We start from the raw sequence: 7893 nt of genomic DNA, 5'->3' as shown, positions 1-7893 counted from the left end.
GCAAAAAAAACTTACCAATGGTCCTTAGAAGAAAAAATCAATTTTTTTTGAGTTGTCATATTGGAAGCATAATAGATTGCGCCATAACTTTGATGTGATGCATATAGAGAAAAATATATTTGATAATAAATTGGAACTTTGTTGGATATCCCAGGGAAGACAAAAGATCATGAAAAAGCTCGTTTTGACTTACAAGACATGGGCATTAGAAAGAAACTTCATCCCAAAGAGACAAATGAAGGTAAAAATATAATGTTCTCAAAAGCATGTTTCTCCATGACTCCGAATGAGAAGACTATTTTCTGTGGTGTTTTAAAGAAAGCAAAAATACCGGATGGTTGTGCGTCAAACATCTCAAGATGTGTTCATGTTGTTGAGAAGAAAATTTATGGTTACAAAAGTTATGATGCACATTTCATTCTACATTACTTGCTACAAGTAGCTGTGAGAAGCACAATGTCCAACCAGGTTTCCAACCCTTTAATTCGTCTTTGTTCATTTTTTCGTTGCTTATGCCAAAAAGTAATTGACGTGGGGGATCTTAATATCTTGCAATCAGAGATTACTGAAACACTTTGCCAGTTGGAGACAATTTTTCCTCCTAGTTTTTTTGATATAATGGTTCATTTGCCTATACATCTAGTGGATGAGATAAAATTAGTAGGGCCAGTACAATTTCGATGGATGTACTTTCCAGAAAGATATTTAGGTAAATTAAAGAGTTATGTTCGTAACAAGAGTCGACCAGAAGGTTCTATTGCTGAGGGATACTTGGTTGAGGAATGCTTAACATTATGCTCACGATATTTGCATGGTGGTGTAGAAACAAGGCTTAATAGCATGACAAGGAATAGTGATAGATGTGATCCTTGTGAAGTTGGCATTGGTCATTCTATTGGAAGTGCAAAAGTAATTTCTCTGGAATACAAGTTAAGGAGTCAAGGCCACTGTTACATCTTGTTTAATCATGATGAAGTTCAAGAATTCATTAGGTAAGTAAATCTATTGGTTGTTGGCTTTAATTATATTAAAAGTATTTAACATTCATTTTAACAATGCAATTTCAATTGTAGGGAGCATGAAAACGTAATTACAAATGTTAAAAAAAGAAAGAAGTGGAGCAAAGCAAAGAGTCAAGGACAAGATTTCGTTGAGTGGTTCAAAAATCGTGCTTTGATGGATGATGTACCTGACCACCTTAAGGAGCTATTTAGAGGACCAAATACAATTGCAAGATGGTTTTCTAGCTATGTCATTAATGGTTACCGGTTTCATACAAAGCAACGTGATGCAAAACGCAAGACACAAAATAGTGGTGTTTCGGTGGTGTCAGTGACCCAAAGCTTTGCTAGCAATAAAGATGAAAATCCAACAACAAATCCAATAGCATACTATGGATCAATTATTGAAATAAATGAACTGGACTACTATGGTAGTTCTAAATTTGTGTTATTTCAATGTGATTGATATGAAGTTGAGGATGACAAGTATGGGTTGACTTGTGTTTACTTCAATAAGAGATGTTATGTAGATGATCCTTTTGTGTTGGCTTCTCAGGTCCACCAATGCTTCTATATTGAAGATCCTTTTGATGCTAATAGAAAATATGTTATGAAGATCGTTCCACGAGACTTTTTTAATATGAAAGATGATATAAATTCAAATGGCCAGGAGTTATATCAAAGCGAGCCGTCAGATCATGCTGTAAATCTAGCTATAGTTGATTCCAATTATGAAGTCGAGTTGGTCAGGGATGATATGCCGGCGATGGTTATTGAAAATCCATTGCTTAGGTCAAATATGGTGGAATCCGAAGATGAATTAGATTTTGATGCCACTTTGTTGGAATCCATGGATTAGTCTATCTGTACTGATTTTATTTTGTGAATTCAATAGTAACTAATTAGTCTATCTGTACTGATTTTGTCACTTTTTGCGCCAAACATTTAAACACAATGAGTATCTTTTATTTGTTCCAAATTGCTAATATTTGCTTATCTGCTATTCAAATAGCTTCTTTACTTTATTTGTTCTAAATTTCTAATATCTACTATTCAACTTGGCTGGTTCTAGAGTATTGTGTTGGTGGTGACCTCGTGACATTATTGAAGCAGGTGAGTGTGTTTATTTTTTACAAACCAAGATTTTTTTTCCAGATTGCATTTTGATTGGCCAGATGATTGAGTAGTTTCACCTCTCTAGCAAGCTCCCATCCTAAAAACAAAGGTCATGTTCTTAGTGGTTTATTTTTTGCTATAAAAGACGTTAGTGTCCTGACAATTTCGCTACTTCTTGACTTGAGAAACTTCAACATTCTTCTACCATAAGAAAAGCAACTTTACAAAAATAGCTCTTATGATGGACTTACAACATTTGTAATTTGTTGGTTGGCTCACTAGTATAGAGATGCTTTCTTGGTTGGCTCACTAGTTGTTTTCCTCAGTCTCATTTCCCTAAGTTCTCTAGAGACAATTTGATCCTTCAGTATATTATTTATCTTATAGAATCACCAGTCTCTTTGTTTACAGAAATTTGTTCTTAATTCCAGTGCTTTTGTTCTTAAATTTTCATACATTGTCTCACTTGTTATGTTATTGTTTTAATCATTTTATGTGCTTTTGTTTTTTTTTTCCTTTTTTAGAAAAATGAACAGGAGAATTGATAGTGAACCTCATCAATTTCAAGTTAAGTCCAGTGCTGAATTGCTCAAACTGTATAAAGTAAAAGTAGAAGGTGCCAAGAATATGAAGAAAAACAAAGAATCTACTTCAAAGCAAGAGCCAAGGAAAAATTCTACGGCTGGAAGTGCAGTCCAAGAAGCTAGAAATACTCAAATACAACATCAAAAGAAAGACCAAAGGAAGCAGCCATTGACCACTACAAGTGCAATTCAAGAAGGTGCCAAAAATATGAAGAAAAACAAAGAATCTACTTCAAATCAAGAGCCAAGGAAAAATTCTACTGTTGCAAGTGTAGTCCAAGAAGCTAGAAATACTCAAATACAACATCAAAAGAAAGACCAAAGCAAGCAACCATTAAGCACTACAAGAGCTGTTCAAGAAGTTAGAATGCAGCAAGAAAAGTTAGAAGTAAGATCTACTTTGATGCAACATGGAAAGCAAGAACAGAGGAAGAAGCTATTAGCCATTGGAAGTGCAGTCCAAGTAGGAAGATCTACTCAAACACACCACAAAAAGCAAGACCAGATGAGGCAATCCTTAGCCACTGGAAGTGAAGTCGAAGTTGGAGGATCTACTTACATTCCAAGTCAAAAAGACCTTGATAACCATGCATTTTTAGTCCAACCTGAATCATCTAAGAAGATTGATGACCAAAATGACAGATTTTGTCCAAATAATTTGAAGAGACAACTGAGAAATACAATAGGAGATCATGGTCAAGGATCTACGGAAGAACAACCAGCCTCTAAGAAGCCAAAGGCTACTTCAAAGTGTCCTGCTATATCACTTGAAAAATATATTAATAACCATAGGGATCAACTTGAAGAAGAGGAATTAGAAGATGAAGAGAGTGAAGAAAATGACATAGAACAAGAAGTTGAAGGGGATATCAACTTTGAAAATGAAGAAGATGAGGATACTAATGATAATACAACCGAAGGTAACATTTTTTCTAGTTTAAGGGGATATCAACTTTTGATTTTAACTCATTTGTGTTTTAAGTGTCTTTGCTTATTTTAGACATTATGAAAATATGAAATTTCTTGTTTATTCGTAATGTTAATTAGGGGCAACATCGAAGAGAAAATGGGGAAAGACATTGTGTAAAAAAGTTCATGAACGATCAATAAATGATAGACAATAAATCATCTTGAATAAAGAAGGAGAACCCGTTGGACCAGACCAGAAGACAGTTTCTCAACTTAGTGGTTTCTTGGGAACAATAGCAAGAAGTGCATATTTGTGTCCTCTTACTTACACAAATTGGAAAGCTATACCAAACAAACAACACATATGGAATTATATCAATGTATCAACTTTTTTACTTTTGTGTTTCTACTACATGTGTGTTTTAGTATTTTTATAAATTAGATCTTTATAACTGCATTGCTTTTCTTGGCAGCAAAAATATATCATTCCAGAAAAAGGGGAGAAGGTTGTGTATGGTATTATAAATGATGCTTGGAGGCGATATAAATGTTGGATTAAGAAAAATCATTTCACCGAGTATACAACCATGCGCGAGCGGCTGAAAAATCGTCCTCAAGACATACCAGAAGCACACTTTAGAGTGTTGATGGATTATTGGAGACTTGAAACCATTCAAGTAAGATACATATTTTTATAATTAAGTAATATTTTATATTATATTTTTCATGTTTGATAAAATTCATTTTTCATTGATGAATTTAGGAAATAAGTGATCAAAATGCTAAAAATATTGCTCAGCAAAAATGGAGACACCGTGCAGGGCCTATAAGTTTTGCTTGTATAAAGGAGAGATTGGTATTCTATTCTATTTGTTATAAGCATACATTTAAATTGGCCTAAATTTAGTGCTTAAATCATTGTTTTCTTCATGCAGAGTGCAAGCAAGGAGGATAAAGAGTCTCCAACTCAAGCTGAAATGTTCATTGAAACTCGACAGAGTAAGAAAGGAAAACAACTAGATCAAGAAACAAATAATGCAATTGTAAGTGTTTCTCTACGCTTTACATGTTAAATGTAATTATTCATTATCACAATTAACATTACTTATACAATTGCTAGACAAAACTTCAAGACTTGATCGAAAATTCTGGTGCACCTTCTACTGAGGCTTTTAAGACTGTATTTGGCAAAGAGAAGCCAGGGAGAGTGTGATGCTATGGAAGAACTACAACACCTACACTCTTAAAAAGAAATGAAGAAATAGCAGAAATTGAGAAAAGGCATGCTAATGAAGTCAAACATTTAACTGATAAGGTGCACGAGATAGAAGCAAAACATGAAGAGATGGAGGTGAAACATAGTAAAGAGATGGCGGCAATGGAGCAAAAATTTCAACTTCTTCTAAGGACCATGTTAAATCAAAATGACTCAAGAGTAGACATGGAGTCTTTGGCAGCTTTGTTATCTCCATGTGATGCTAATAGTGGTCTACATTCATCCACATCTACTCATGCTCCAAATAATCCCAAGGTAAAAATGAAGTTCATATTAAATAAATATTTTTGGAATTTGTTCAAATATTTATGCACTCAAGGCATAACTTGTGGTAATTCCCTTTTTCAATAGACTTATTGCATCCTTGGTATACCTGTCTAACTTGACTTATTGCATGTAACCTCTTGACTTATTGCATCCTTCAATAGACTCCAAATTTAGTTATTAGTTAGATTTTCATATCTTGTCCTTGGTATACCTGACTAACTTGGGGTCTCGACTTTCACTGTGTTTGAAAATTGGAACAGATAGCTGGATCTATTTTGCAAAACGTTACATCTTTTACCACCCCTACATTTGCGATAATTAGTTTGTACTGATTTTAGGCTGTTTTTATACATAATCACGTGATAAATTTCAAATGTAAATAGTCAAATTCAGTTGTGGGTATTAACCTATACTGACACATCTTTTCCTCTAGGAGTCACCTATTCATGGATGGTAATTAATGTGTGCAATCAAACAAAGACACCTGCTCAGGGTTTGGCAAATAGAAATTTAGGTTTGGGCTAAGAACTCATTGACATACTAGGATTTGAGTCTGAATCTTCATGATGCAAGGCATCATCACCGGACCATATTATGGATGCCCTAGTATGTGTGTGATATTCTACCTCTGACCTTAGGTATCATTTTAGGCTCTGAATTGGTTTAAAGACTCACTTACAGTAGCACAGGCCTAGAAGAAGCAATGCAAGGAGACATGCAAATTATAACCAGTAATATATACACAGATTTGGTTGGTCATGCTATGAGTGTCACATTACAAGCATTGAATATGCACCAAACTAACATCTGTAGTGGGTTAGATAATATCAGTTCTCATTATGCACCTAATGTTTTCTTTGTAATTCTACAATATTCCTTTTTTGTGCTATACATATGTTTTTTTTAATATTTTCTATAATTAAATGCCTTTTCTTAGACTTGAGCAAGGCTTTGTGGTGTGCGAATGTCTAATGCTTTGCCAAAGACATTGATGCACCCAGAGACTTTAGTAACTTAACAATGGCCAGCTCGAGTTTGAGGAATATAATCTTTTGTGGTAGTAAGCTAATCTAAGGTCTGCAATTGTAGTTTAATATTCTCTATTTTGCTATTTGATTCCAGACTCCATTAACCACTACTTCCCTCTAGGATTGATTTTTTTTCCTCCCTGATGATGGCAAGCACCAATCTGTTGTTTCTTATCCGATTTGTCTGTATGCTATTCACTTCGCTACTACCTCCAATGCCTGACCCCTATCCAATGCAGATGATGGTATCAAGAACTCAAATGGACCTAATCTATAACTCGATGCCAAAAGAATATTGCTTTTATGATATGATATCACACCTATTTTTTCTTATTGACAACACTTCTGTGCTCACTCAACATGAGTCATGTCATCATTATTTTTCTCAGTTACCCTGTGATATCAGATTGTTGCTTTTATGCATTTTACTTCCGTGCTCACTCACCCCTGTGATATCAGATTGTTGCTTTTATGCATTTTAGTTTCTGTGTATTTTTATCAGTTATCAGTATGAATCCAATTATGTCATTCAACATGAGTCATGTCATCACCATGAGTCATGTCATCACCATGAGTCAACATTTATCTAATAATTTATTCAACATTTATAAATCTCTAGTAGCTATGTTTTTTCAATTATTATTTATGATGATTGGTGAGGTCTTAATATTTTAAATTTTATATACAGGATCCTAATATGGATGGTGATCATGTGGATGAAGATCAAATGTTGGACATAGAAGCGGAAGAAGATGATGCTATTAGCTAGATTTTTTAGTACAAGTACTGATAGTGGATGCAGATCAAATGTTTTGATCAATAATGATAGATGACAAATGATTTTATATTTTGTGTGCAAAGATTTAAGTTTAAGGTAGAGAAATATTAAGACAAATGTGGATGAAGATGATGCATACTTTGTTAATTAGTATATTTGTTTGAGTATTATAATATTTTGTTTTGGATAACAACGTAATTAATTTTCTTCAATATGTATGTGGATGATTAATATATTTTGAGCATGTTTTTCTTTAATTGGTATAATTTTCTTCAATTGGTATATTTTCAGTATTAATTTTTTCTGTTGTTATCAACGACAACAGTTTTCCTCTGTTGTTATCAATAACAACGGTTTTCCTGTGTTGCAATCAAAGGCAACGGTTTTTCCTGTGTTGCAATCAAAGGCAACGGTTTTTTCTGTTGCTATCATAGATAACGGTCATAAACCGTTGCCATAGAATGATTAAAAAACCGTTGGCTATATTCATCAAAGGCTACAGTTTTTTTTATAGTGTTGCGAATTATTAGTAAAACCGTTGCCTAAACAAAAGGCAACGGCTGACTATACCACGGTTTAAAAACTGTTGTCTAAAGAAAAGGCAACGGTTTTTATACTTTAGGCCACATTTTTTGGATGTTGCCATTGGTGAAAAATGTTGTAGTATAAGCATTGTTCTAGTGACTTCTTAAAGAGTTTTATTTTTTCTTTCTACTATTCTATTTTGTTGAGGTGTATAGGGACATGAGAATTCTTGACGGTACCCATTTTCTAGGTAGAATTTTGTAACCCTATGATTCTTAAATTCTCCACTGTTGTCACTCCTAATTCTTTTGATTTTTGAGTCTTTTTCATTTTCAACTTGTTTACAAAAATTACTAAGTATTTCAAATGTTTTGTCTTTATTTTTTAAGAATTTTATCCAAGTAAATCT

General features: G+C 33.7%; 1 pseudogene; it reads left to right on the top strand.

Moving 5' to 3' along the window:
- Positions 1-2645: 2645 nt before the first annotated feature.
- On the top strand, positions 2646-6950 carry LOC122040037 (annotated as a pseudogene).
- The last annotated feature ends 943 nt before the right edge of the window (positions 6951-7893 follow it).

This window comes from Zingiber officinale, chromosome 1B, assembly GCF_018446385.1.
Source record: "Zingiber officinale cultivar Zhangliang chromosome 1B, Zo_v1.1, whole genome shotgun sequence".
Taxonomy (NCBI): domain Eukaryota; kingdom Viridiplantae; phylum Streptophyta; class Magnoliopsida; order Zingiberales; family Zingiberaceae; genus Zingiber; species Zingiber officinale.
The sequence above is the reverse complement of the archived record's forward strand: the minus strand, read 5'-3'. Positions and strand labels throughout refer to the sequence as shown.